Source organism: Heptranchias perlo, chromosome 36 (genome assembly GCF_035084215.1).
Source record: "Heptranchias perlo isolate sHepPer1 chromosome 36, sHepPer1.hap1, whole genome shotgun sequence".
NCBI lineage: Eukaryota > Metazoa > Chordata > Chondrichthyes > Hexanchiformes > Hexanchidae > Heptranchias > Heptranchias perlo.
The window spans coordinates 17,756,289-17,768,860 of NC_090360.1; the positions used below are offsets into that span (position 1 = coordinate 17,756,289).

Below are 12,572 nucleotides of genomic sequence, written 5' to 3' on the forward strand. Positions count from 1 at the left end.
AAAGCTTGGTCAAAGAGGTAGAATCATGGAATCATAGCAAATTTAAGGCACAGAAGGAGGCCATTCGGCCCATCATGTCCGCGCCAGCTGAAAATGAGCCACCCAGCCTAATCCCACTTTCCAGCACTTGGTCCGTAGCCTTGTGGGTCACGGCACTTCAGGTGCACATCCAGATACTTTTAAATGAGTTGAGGGTTTCTGTCTCTACCACCCTTTCAGGCAGTGAGTTCCAGACCCCCACCACCCTCTGGGTGAAAACATTTTTCCTCAGCTCCTCTCTACCAATCACTTCTACCAATCGCTTTAAATCTCTGCCTCCTGGTTATTGACCTCTCTGCTAAGGGAAATAGATCCTCCCTATCCACTCTATCTCGGCCCCTCATAATTTTGTACACTGCAATTAAATCACCCTTTAGCCTCCTCTGTTCCAAAGAGAACAACCCCAGCCTATCCAATCTTTCCTCATAGCTAAAATTCTCCAGCCCTGGCAACATCCTCATAAATCTTCTCTCTAGTGCAATTACATCGTTTCTGTAATGTGGTGACCAGAACTGTACACAGTACTCAAGCTGTGGCCTAACCAGTGTTTTATACAGTTCCAGCATAACCTCCCTGCTCTTATATTCTATGCCTCAGCTAATAAAGGAAAGTATCCCATATGCCTTCTTAACCTCCTTATCTACCTGTCCTGCTACCATCAGAGATCTGTGGACATGCACTCCAAGGTCCCTTTGTTCCTCTACACCTCTCAGTATCCTCCCATTTATTGTGTAGTCCCTTGCCTTGTTTGCCCTCCCCAAATGCATTACCTTACACTTCTCTGAATTCCATTTTCCATTTTTCTGCCCACCTGACCAGTCCATTGATATCTTCCTGCAGTCTACAGAATCCTCTTCGCTATCAACCACACGGCCAATTGTTGTATCATCTGCAAACTTCTTAATCATGCCCCCTACATTTAAGTCCAAATCATTAATATATACCACAAAAAGCAAGGGACTTAGTACTGAGCCCTGCCGAACCCCACTGGAAACAGCCTTCCAGTCACAAATACACCCGTCGACCATTACCCTTTGCTTCCTGCCACTGAGCAAACTTTGGATCCAACTTGCCACTCTCCCTTGGATCCAATGGGCTTGTACTTTTTTGACCAGTTTGCCATGTGGGACCTTTTCAAAAGCCTTGCTAAAATCCATGTAGACTACATCAAATGCACTACCCTCATCGACCCTCCTTGTTAACTCCTCAAAAAATTCAATCAAGTCAGTCAGACACGACCTTCCCTTAACAAATCCATGCTGACTGTCCTTGATTACTCCGTGCCTTTCTAAGTCACGGTTTATCCTGTCCTTCAGAATTGATTCCAATAATTTGCCCACCACCGAGGTTAGACTGACTGGCCTGTAATTACTCGATCTATCCCTCGCTCCCTTTTTAAACAATGATACAACGTTAGCAGTTCTCCAATCCTCCGACACCATGCCTATATCCAGGGAAGATTGGAAAATGATGGTCAGCGCCTCCGCTATTTCCTCCCTTGTTTCTTTTAACAGCCTGGGATACATTTCATCCGGCCCTGGTGATTTATCCACTTTCAAAGATGCTAATCCTCTTAATACTTCCTCTCTCACTAAGTTTATCCCATCCAATATTTCACACTCCTCCTTAATTACAATGTCTGCATCGTCCCCCTCTTTTGTGAAGACAGACACAAAGTATTCATTAAGAACCATTCCCACATCTTCTACCTCCACACATAGGTTACCTTTTTGGTCTCTAATAGGCCCTACTCTTTCCTTAGTTATCCTCTTGCTCTTTATGTATTTATAAAACATTTTTGGGTTTTCCTTGATTTTACTTGACAATCTTTTTTCATGCCCTCTCTTTGCTTTCCTAATTTCCTTTTTAATTTCACCCCTGCACTTTCTATACTCCTCTAGGCTTTCTGCAGTATTGAGCTCTCGGTGTCTGACATAAGCTTTCCTTTTCTGCCTTATCTTACTCTGTATGGCCCTTGACATCCAGGGGGCTCTAGATTTGGCAGCCCCACCCTTTTTCTTTGTGGGAACATGTTTACTCTGCACCCCTTGAATCTTCCCCCTAGTTGTAAGGAGTGTCTTAAAAAGTTGAGAGAGGTAGAGAGACAATTCCAGAGCTTAAGACCTGAACGGCTGAAGGCAGGGCCACCAATGGTGGGGCTGAGGAAGTGGGGGAAGCACAGAGGCGAGGGTTGGAGAAACTCAAACTTCTCAGGAGGCCTTCCTGGTCTCCATGTCTTGGCTTCTCACCGTTTTAACTAGCTCAGCCATTGAGAGAGCTAATGATTGTTTCCTGACACAAAAGGCATGGAATAAATACGCTTTTTTAAAAAAAACAGCCAGCGCCAACTACACCCAATCTTGGATTAATATCTGCATACCCGTGCATCAGAGAAACCTAAGTTTGAAAACCTGTGTGTGTCTATTGTATTTTTAAAATGGTGAGCAAGGTAGAGTGAGGTAAAATAGTGTCAGATTGCAATCAATTTTCTAACTTCATCTTGAAAGGAAGTTGGGTTATATTTTAATATTAGTGTGCCAGTTGGTTAATGAATTGGTTCATCATCACGAAGAACGTAAAACATGTAGAACCTAGAAGGGGGAGCTAGCAGAGAAAAAGAAACAAAAGAGATAGGGAGTTGTGAGGTGTCAGGAAGGGGTATTAAGGGGATTTACACGTAAAAGACTAAAGGTAAAATATGCCTCTTGTCTCTTTGGTACTTATACTCAGACAAAATCCTAGTCAAAGCTGACCAGGGAAGATTGACACAGTCTTGAGGCTTCTCCTCCTTTCTGTTAGGCCTTGTGTATTTAGGGTTGCCAACTCTGGTTGGACGTATTCCAGGAGGTTTCATCAAATGACCTCCCATCCCACCCCACCATCGGTCGCCCGACACGGCCATCCTCAAGGCGCATGGTCTTCCCATGGCCAATTGGAAAGCAAATACATTTTCCAATACCCATTTGGTTGAATCTTGACCATCAGTCAAACAGCCTTTATTCCCATCTCCAATATTTTTATAACTAATAAAGAAACGCATTCCAGAAATAAAAACACCATTTATTTTAAAGCCCCAATGATTTTTCTCCTGGTGCGTTTGCAGCAGTATCCTGGAGATTAATCTTTAATTCCTGGAGACTCCAGGACAATCCTGGAGGGTTGGCAACCTTAAGATGTCTCCTGTCCAATTTAGAATCAGTCTCTTTTATCAGTGAGGGGCCCAAATAACAGCTCTAGTGTAAGCTCGGGCACCAGGAGCCTGAGTTTTTAAATAGGACCCCATTTTATCTTTCAATTGTGGTATGGAAAGCTTAAATGAGCTCTCACTAAATGAGCTATCAGCAAAGCAAACCTCAGATCTCAAACGACTTCTCTTCTGCCCTTTTCTTGACCCTGGCTCTGCTTCAAACTCAGAGCTGACAACACCCAATATGGAGCAAAATGGAGACTTACTCCCAGATGAAGGTAGCACTTTACAGTCAACAAAGCAGTTTTAAAGTGCAGTCACTGTTGTAAATGTAGGAAACGCAGCAGCCAATTTGCACTCAGCAAAGTCCCACAAACTGTAATGAGATAAATGGCCAGATAATTTGTTTTAGCGTTGTTGGTCGAGGGATAAAGATTAGCCAGGACACCAGGGAGAACTCCCCTGCTCTTTTTCAAAATAGCGCCATGGGATCCTTTACATCCACATGAAGGGGGGCAGACGGGGCTTCTGAAAGACGGCACCTCCGACAGTGCAGCACTCCCTCAGTACTGCACAGGAGAGTCAGCCTAGATTTGGTACAGAAGTCTCTGGAGTGGGAGTATGAACCCTCGACCTTCTAACTCTGAGGTGAGAGTGCTACCCACTGAGCCACAGCTGACACATCTGAGAGCCTCACCCATCAACACACTACACCAGCCGACCACCTATCTTAATGTAACAATAATCTCTGAAACACATATTGCGAAAAGATAATGTGATTTCTTCTAACACTTGAATATATGTTCCTAAATAACAGACTTCACGAAAATGTTGATTTTCTTTCCCCCTAATTTTCTCTCCTTCCCTCCCCCAAGAGATGATGTGGAGATGCCGGTGATGGACTGGGGTGGACAAATGTAAGGAATCTTACAACACCAGGTTATAGTTCAACAGTTTTATTTGAAAATCACAAGCTTTCGGAGATTATCTCCTTCGTCAGGTGAGTGAGTGAATGAGAGGTTCTCAAATCGCATATGACGAAGGAGATAATCTCCGAAAGCTTGTGGTTTTCAAATAAAACTGTTGGACTATAACCTGGTGTTGTAAGATCCCCCAAGAGACACTGTGGTACAGTTCCACAGTTGGCACCAGCTAACCTCAAGTCTCTGGAGTTGCACTTGATCTGCAATCTTAAGACTCAGAGTTGAGAGTGTTACCACAGAGCCACAGCTAATACTTTAATTGTAATCAGTGGTGCAACCTCTTCATATTTCAGTGTCTGCAGTAATTAATGACCTAAAGCAGTGTCACATTATTTTATTACACTGGATTCGTTCTTGACAGAAACAGAATTATTTAATATTTATCTATCCAGTTTTATTCCTACCTCCCTGTAGGTGCCAGCTCTTACCCTGGTGTAGCTCCATGGGCATATCCAGCTCCTTACCATTCAATGGAGGCTGGACAATGAATGCCGGCCGGCTAGTCTACTACAGAGGGCATCACAGTTGAGCCAATTTCCTGTTCTCACCCCAAATTCTGAAAACCTGAGCTTTCCATCAGGGAATGTTGGACCATAATCAAAAGCTGGAACCCTGGCCAACATCCCCCTTCCTAATCACAACATGAGCTGCTTTTATACTGTTGTGGTTCTGTGCTAGCTCCCAACATGCAAAGGGCCTAAAGTAAAGCTGACAGTCACACCAGACAGTCCCATCAGACTCCTATACCACACCAGACAGTCCCATCAGACTCCTATACCACACCAGACAGTCCCATCAGACTCCTATACCACACCAGACAGTCCCATCAGACTCCTATACCACACCAGACAGTCCAATCAGACTCCTATACCACACCAGACAGTCCCATCAGACTCCTATACCGCACCAGACAGTCCCATCAGACTCCTATACCACACCAGACAGTCCCATCAGACTCCTATACCGCACCAGACAGTCCCATCAGACTCCTATACCACACCAGACAGTCCCATCAGACTCCTATACCACACCAGACAGTCCCATCAGACTCCTATACCGCACCAGACGGTCCCATCAGACTCCTATACCACACCAGACAGTCCCATCAGACTCCTATACCGCACCAGACGGTCCCATCAGACTCCTATACCGCACCAGACGGTCCCATCAGACTCCTATACCACACCAGACGGTCCCATCAGACTCCTATACCGCACCAGACGGTCCCATCAGACTCCTATACCACACCAGACAGTCTCATAGGAACACAGTAGGCCATTCAGCCCCTCAAGGCTGGAATGAAAGCATAACAAGTGATGGAATGAGGGCTGTGATGCTGTGATCGAGTGTGCCAGTCAGTGCCCGTGCCCGTGCCCTCGCCCTCTCCTCCCTAAATCATTGGGTTTTATAGCCCCCTTGCTTGTTTCACTTGATCAGTGACACCCGTGGTGACTTATTGGGAGCCTAGCTAGCTGCCACTATCCACTCCCCCATGGTCCTAGTGCCCTAACATACCGGGAATGGATGTACACTTCATCACAGGGTGCAACGAGGGATGGAATGAGGGCACGGTGATGACACATTGAAGGTGCAATGAGAACTTAATGAGGATGTAGTAAGGATGCCTTTGAACCAAATAACTTTTCCTATTCAGGTTGTAACTGAATTTCCCCGTTATGACTGTGAAGTAGTGAGGCAGTTCTGTAAGCAACAGCGGTCCCACAGTCTAGTATTTTCTAAAGATCAAAACTGCTTCAGCTGTCTAGAATTTACACTTCACAAAAGGAATATAATAGCTATATGTGGAATCACTCAATGCCTAGACAGTGATCAATGTGCCTTTTATGGGCCAATGTGTTGATCCAGGACGGCTAGACCACTACCTGAAAATGTGCCTTCACATCCCATCCTGCTCTTGCCCGCTTGCAGCGATATCTGTATCATTTTGTCTTTGAGATCTCACCTTCACGAACGGGTGATGATAGCGGCTGGTCCGCCCACCCTAGAACCCGCCCGAGTGGCAAATCGGCAACGCCAGCTTTACGCCCGGGCGGCAGCTTGAAGATCTACCCCCCACTCACCCAGCTCCAAAAGGGTCGGCGTAATAGTGGGTGGGAGTCCCCAGGTTACGGGTCGATTTTCAGGAGCTGGGAAGGAGGGAACAATTTGACCCACTCACTCCAGCCCAATAACACAAAAAAAAACCCCGTCCGGCATTAAAAAAAACGTTTTTTGGGAGGAAGGAGAGGAGCGAAGGAAAGATTCTGCTGGAAATGTCTAAGACTTTAGGTGTTTCGAAGGGTCTTCCAGCCGAGCTGATAATCTGACTTTTCTCTTTACAGCTGCTGACTGTCCTTGTGGTTTATTTGCAGCATTGTTAGTTGAATTTTTAGCCCTGTGTATAGGAGTAACTGCTCACTTGAATAGAATGAAGGTCAGATGATTTCAGCCTGTGTCCCCGTGTGGAAGCCCCTGATCGGATTACTGATACTGTGGATGACATACCAGGGTCGAGTTGGCCCAAGGTCTGTTCACTTCCGGCCTTTAAATAGGAAAGTCAGAGTGTGTGCAAGTCCCCTCTTCCTCTAACTTGGGAACTGCTGGCCAGATGTATCCTGCAGCTGCATGCTCACTTCCTTCCATCGGACACTGGCTGTATTTATGCCTTTGTTTTCCAGCTGTTTAGACGCATGCTGGGTGCTTATCAGTGCAGTCTGTGCCCCACAATAGGAAGAGGTAGTGACAGAACTTCCACTCACTGCGGCAAAAACACAGGCCCCTTTGTTCACAGGACACCGCAGGAGCAGTTAGAGAATGAGGTGTATTGTAGCATTGCTGCTGTGAAACTAGGACACTCCTGAAAACTGAACGATGTGTGTGCAGAAAGCGTAGGGAAGGTCCTCAGTGATGAATGGCCTCACTGTGTCCATTTAACTCGATCTGGCAGCACAAGCCAGCCGTTTGTTCTGGTCTTTCCCCCCCTGTGTTCTCTCTGACTACAGTTCCGCACGTCGCAGATACCTCACCTTCGTGGCCATTCTTTCATGTGTTAGCTTTCACACTGAGCGCCGCCCAGCTGCTCAACCATGGTGGGCATCACAGCCATGCCCGATCCTGTCCCCACCCCTGCACTCAACGTCCACACACGTGCACTTTCCAGCAGGGTTCACTGGACAGTGATCAAGGGTGACAACCCTGGTTGAATCCCCCTCACACCGCCTTCTAACTCTGGGATAGTGAGGCCAATTGTATTAACTCACTCTGCCACCTCAGCTGAGGTCAGTTAACTCCGCGCAGACTTGAGATTGAACCTGAGACCTCCCTGGCCTCAATTTCAAACCACTAGATTTACACACTCACCCATCAGGAGACCAGTAATCTTAAATCTAATAAAATTAATTCATGCTTTAGAGAGAGTAAGAGGATTGCTGTGATAAAATGGAGCAAGCAAAAAGAACTTGCATTTATATAGCGCCTTTCATTACCTCAGGATGTCCCAAAGCGCTTTACAGCCAATTAAGTACTTTTGAAGTGTAGTCACTGTTGTAATGTAGGAAACGCGGCAGCCAATTTGCACACAGCAAGATCCCACAAACAGCAATAAGATAATGACCAGATTTTACTGATGTTGGTTAAGGGATAAATATTGGCCAGCTCACTGGGGAGAACTTCCCTGCTCTTCTTCGAATATTGTAAACAATTTTACAACACCAAGTTATAGTCCAGCAATTTTATTTTAAATTCACAAGCTTTCGGAGGCTTCCTCCTTCCTCAGGTAAATGTTCAGGCTCCTGAACATTTACCTGAGGAAGGAGGAAGCCTCCGAAAGCTTGTGAATTTAAAATAAAATTGCTGGACTATAACTTGGTGTTGTAAAATTGTTTACAATTGTCAACCCCAGTCCATCACCGGCATCTCCACATCATGACTTCTTCGAATAGTCATGGGATCTTTTATGTCCACCTGAGAGGGCCGATGGGGCCTCGGTTTAATGTCTCATCTGAAAGACGGCACCTCCGACAGTGCAGCATTCCCTCAGTACTGCACTGAAGAGTCAGCAGAGATCATGTGCTCAAGTCTCTGGAGAGACCCACAATCTTCTGACTCCGAGGCGAAAGGGGTACCAACTGAGCCACGGCCCAGATAAAATGCCCACCAGCTGCCTCCAGTGCCACAGGGGCTGACTTCTCATATCTGAGGCTTAGCAGAAGCTTCCCCGCTGTGGTTTGTCACTGAGCCTGTGGAGACACCCAGCACTGCCTCCTTTACATAACAGGGCTGCAGCCGAGGAGTCCACTGCCACTGACCAGTGCGTCTATGTTGTAACTCAGAAGCTCAGGGAACTGGCATTATTTACTTTATTGAGTACCATTGGATATTAATTTCCCTACGAATATGAATTTCTACCCCCATCATCTCAGATACAGACTGAGCTGCAAAAGACCTTTACCGCCACCACACACACACACACACACACACACAGACACACACACACAGACACACAAAATCTCACACACACACACAGAAACTCACAAAATCTCTCTCACACACATAAACTCACGTACACACACACAAACTCACACATACAAACACACACAAACTGAAACACACACAAACTCACACACACAAACTCACACACACAGACAGACACACACAGACAGACACACAACACGATACACACGCAACAGACAATCACACACAAAACACACTACACAAACACAAAACACACACACAATCACACACACATTGTGGCTATTTCCTGCCCTACTTACAACGTGAAAGTAGCTTCTATTTGTGCAAAGGTGAGGCAGAAAGCTTTGACTGATTGTAATTTTTTTGAACTCCTTTTGAAAGCTGACTCTGTACCACTCCAGGGATCACTGAAAAGTCTCGCAGCCATGAGAGTGAGCCTGCTGCATTAATATAAATGATAAGTTTTTTTTTTGTTATTTTGGCCTCCATTTTCTCCCCTCTTCTCCCAAAGGCATGGTTTCTTGCTGGGGTACAGTTCTGTGGGCACCAGACGTCCTCCAGTACCTAGGCACTGAGTATTAGCGAGCTATTTTACCATGGGGTGCATCACAGCTCAACCCTCAACCCCATAAACAGTGACTGCACTTCAAAAGTACCTGCGGAAAAGCACTTTGGGACATCTTGAGGTATATAAAAGCGAACTCTTTCTTTCTTTATAACAATCAGGAATGGAAACCCTAAGTGACTGCCTCTCGGGTAACAGTAAAGACATTACAGTTGACGTCAGTGCCCTAAAGCTAGGAGTGAGGCTGAGAAAATTCGGCCAAGGCTCCCGCTCTTGATTGCTATTCAGTGACTCTGGCTGGAACGTCCATGTGTGGAGTCCGGCACGAGAACAGATCAGCCTCCGGCGTGATGCCTCTTGTGGTGGAATAGCCCGCCACACTCACCGTCTAGCCGGGCGCCCCAAGAACGGTCAGCTGAGCAAGGGTGGCTGGGTGCTCGGGGAATCGTTCCCCACCCTGGGCGGGGAGGGGAGGTGAGAGAGAGTAGGAGGGGGAAAGACAACGATTTATAGCTTGAGTGAGGATCTGGAACTGCAAGGATTGCTTTATCCTGGGAGCAGAGAAGGCTCTTGCGCTGCTTTGCTGATAAAACGAGTTACGCACAGATCACTGAAAAGTCTCGCAGCTCCTCCGACTCTCTGATTTACAGGCTATTTCTAAACTGAAGGACACCTATTGAATAGTAAAAAGAAGCAGAAGGCTGAGTAAATCATAATAATTAAATAAAATCTCTAACATCTTCCAATTCTGACAAAAGATCAGCGACCTGAAACGTTGGGGGAAATTTTTAACCTCCCCACACAATGCCGGGGGAAGAGGTTAAAAATCGGGTCACCCAACCCCAACCCGTCTCATAAGTGCCCGTTTTACGGCGGGGTGGGAGGTTTCTAGCCGTGTGAGTGTCCCGAGAGGCACGAACAGCCGGACCCAGCAGCTAAGAGCTTTTTCCAGCACTGCTTGTGGGCCAGGAGGAGCAGAAGTGCTTCCCCCCAGCTCCTTAAGTTAATCTTCTGCCGCGATCAGCCGCCCTCCCCCCCAAACTCCCGAGCCTTTCCCCCCCCCCCCCCCTCCCTCCCGATTGCCGGTCCGACCCCCGATCTTTCCCGGTTGCTGGGGACCGTCCCCAAGGGTCCCACGCTGCGGCCTTCTACCGCAGGCTTTCCCGCCCGACTGTCAACCAGCCTGTCAATCTGGCCGGCTGCCGAGCGGGAAACAGAGTTAAAAAATGATGACGAGGTCCTGTTGTTAAATTCAGCAGGACCTCCGCCTTCCTGGGATCTCCGGGATTCCCTCCCCTCCCCCACCACACACAAACACCCTCCCCCGCGCCCTCCCTGCCTCCCCGTAAATATCAGGGCCGTTAACTCTATTTCTCGCTCCACGGGTGCTGCCTGACCTGCTGAATGTTTCCAGCATTTTTCTGTATTTATCTCAGAATTCCAGAATCTGCAGTATTTCGCTCTTGTTTTAGTGAATCTCTATATAGGTCAGCACTTCCCTTGAGGGAAAAAAATCAAATCTTGTAAAAATGATTTGAGACCGAGTGAAACTTTTCCTTTCAAGGTGAACAATAAACACTGATTAAATTCTCACTACAGTAAATCACAGGCAAACTCCCTGAGAAATGTTTTAAACACACAGGATCCACGGCTGAATGACATCCGCTGACTATTGAAATCTCACCTCACCAAATCTTTGCGGTGTTCTCCTACTTAACGTCCTTTTCATCATCAGTGATAGACAAGACTGACAGATGTTCCCTGGACTACTTCACAGATCCTCATCAACGAACAATGGATGTTGGCTTCAATAAGCTAATAAATTACGACAAAGTGGGAAGAAAATCACAATAATCTCGGAAATTATGATCTTGGACATCACACCCTGTACACACCAGGAGTCACACCCTGCACACACCAGGAGTCACACCCTGCACACACCAGGAGTCACACCCTGTACACACCAGCGTTCACACCCTGCACACTCCAGGAGTCACACCCTGCACACTCCAGCATTCACACCCTGTACACACCAGCATTCACACCCTGTACACACCAGCATTCACACCCTGTACACACCAGCATTCACACCCTGCACACACCAGGAGTCACACCCTGTACACACCAGGAGTCACACCCCATGCACACTGGATTCACACCCTGTACACACCAGGAGTCACACCCTGTACACACCAGGAGTCACACCCCATGCACACCAGGAGTCACACCCCATGCACACTGGATTCACACCCTGTACACACCAGGAGTCACACCCTGTACACACCAGGAGTCACACCCCATGCACACTGGATTCACACCCTGTACACACCAGGAGTCACACCCTGTACACACCAGGAGTCACACCCTGTACACACCAGGAGTCACACCCTGTACACACCAGGAGTCACACCCTGTACACACCAGGAGTCACACCCTGTACACACCCTGTGCAGCAGGTGATCAAGAAGGCCAACGGAATGTTGGCTTTTATTGCTAGGAGGATAGAATATAAAAACAGGGAGGTATTGCTGCAGTTATATAAGGTATTAGTGAGACCACACCTGGAATACTGCATACAGTTTTGGTCTCCATACTTAAGAAAAGACATACTTGCTCTCGAGGCAGTACAAAGAAGGTTCACTCGGCTAATCCCGGGGATGAGAGGGTGGACATATGAGGAGAGGTTGAGTAGATTGGGACTCTACTCATTGGAGTTCAGAAGAATGAGAGGCGATCTTATTGAAACATATAAGAATGTGAAGGGGCTTGATCGGGTGGATGCGGTAAGGATGTTCCCAAGGATGGGTGAAACTAGAACTAGGGGGCATAATCTTAGAATAAGGGGCTGCTCTTTCAAAACTGAGATGAGGAGAAACTTCTTCACTCAGAGGGTAGTAAGTCTGTGGAATTTGCTGCCCCAGGAAGCTGTGGAAGCTACATCATTAAATAAATTTAAAACAGAAATAGACAGTTTCCTAGAAGTGAAGGGAATTAGGGGTTACGGGGAGCGGGCAGGAAATTGGACATGAAGCTGAGTTCGGATCGGTCAAGGCCCTATGGGTGGTGGAGCGGGCCCAGGGGCTGAGTGGCCGGGTCCTGCTCCTACTTCTTGTGTTCTTTAGATTTGAGATTAGGATCAGATCAGCTATGATCTTATTGAATGGCGGAACAGGCTTGAGGGGCCGATTGTCCTACTCCTGCTCCTATTTCTTATGTTCTTATGTTCTTATGTTCACACTGGATTCACACCCTGCACACACTGGATTCATACCTTATACACACCAGGAGTCACACCCTGTATATACCAGGAGTCACATCCTGTACA

The 12,572-nt window shown here is 46.9% G+C and overlaps 1 protein-coding gene across 2 annotated transcripts in view; it reads right to left on the reverse strand.

Moving 5' to 3' along the window:
- Nucleotides 1-12,572, reverse strand: part of LOC137304153 (paladin-like) — a 222,148-nt gene that overhangs the window by 198,657 nt on the left and 10,919 nt on the right. The window lies entirely within an intron of this gene.